The following is an 874-nucleotide window of genomic DNA, read 5'->3' on the forward strand; positions in this document are numbered from 1 at the left end:
TTCTTGCATGTATAACGTTTCTGTCCCATAAATCACCATCCTCACAGCTTCACCCAAATTTGTGATTCCATTTCAACTCTGAAAAATTACTGTGATTTGAAAACTATCACTTTTAAAAAAAACTGCAGGTGAAGTTGTAAAGTTAATGGGCTCAATAGTAGGAACCTAAAAAGAGATGACAGACCTATGCTAACTTCAAGCTTGCCTTTATTTTATTTGTGTTCAGGGGAACTGATGCCAGTTCTCATTAAGGTCCAGTCTCTCTACACTGAATTGTAATAACCCAGAGAGTACCCGTATTCACACAATCTGCAAACCCTGACAACATCTAGGTGTGGCATAAATCTCACCAAAGCCATACCCTCCCCATATAGCAGCACTCCTGCTGATGTCAAGCATCTGAGGATGCTGTCTACAGATGCTGAAGCTCCTTGAATATTTCTGGAAAGCAAAGAGAATGGTCACACCAAAACAGCTGTCATTAATACCTTCAAACCCCAAGTAAGACTTCATGAGCATTTTTTGGCTGCCCTCCCTGGTTTCAGTAGCTTTGCCAGTTTCTTAGCAGTCTTCAGCAGCTCTTTTGGAAAGTGTCGTGGTTTAACCTCAGTTGGCAAATGAGTGCCACGCAGCTGCTCGCTCACTCCCCCCAGCCCCCGGTGGGATGGGGGAGAGAATTGGAAGAGCACAAGTGAGAAAAACTCGTGGGTTGAGATAAAAACAGTTTAATAATTGAAATAAAATGATAATAATATGATAATAATAATAATAATAATAATAATAATACACAAAGCAAGTGATGCACAGCACAATTGCTGACCACCCGCGGACCAATGCCCAGCCAGTCCCCGAGCAGCGGCCCCCCCGGCCAGCT

The sequence above is a fragment of the Pygoscelis adeliae genome, unplaced genomic scaffold (genome assembly GCF_000699105.1).
Source record: "Pygoscelis adeliae isolate BGI_AS28 unplaced genomic scaffold, ASM69910v1 Scaffold42, whole genome shotgun sequence".
Lineage (NCBI taxonomy): Eukaryota > Metazoa > Chordata > Aves > Sphenisciformes > Spheniscidae > Pygoscelis > Pygoscelis adeliae.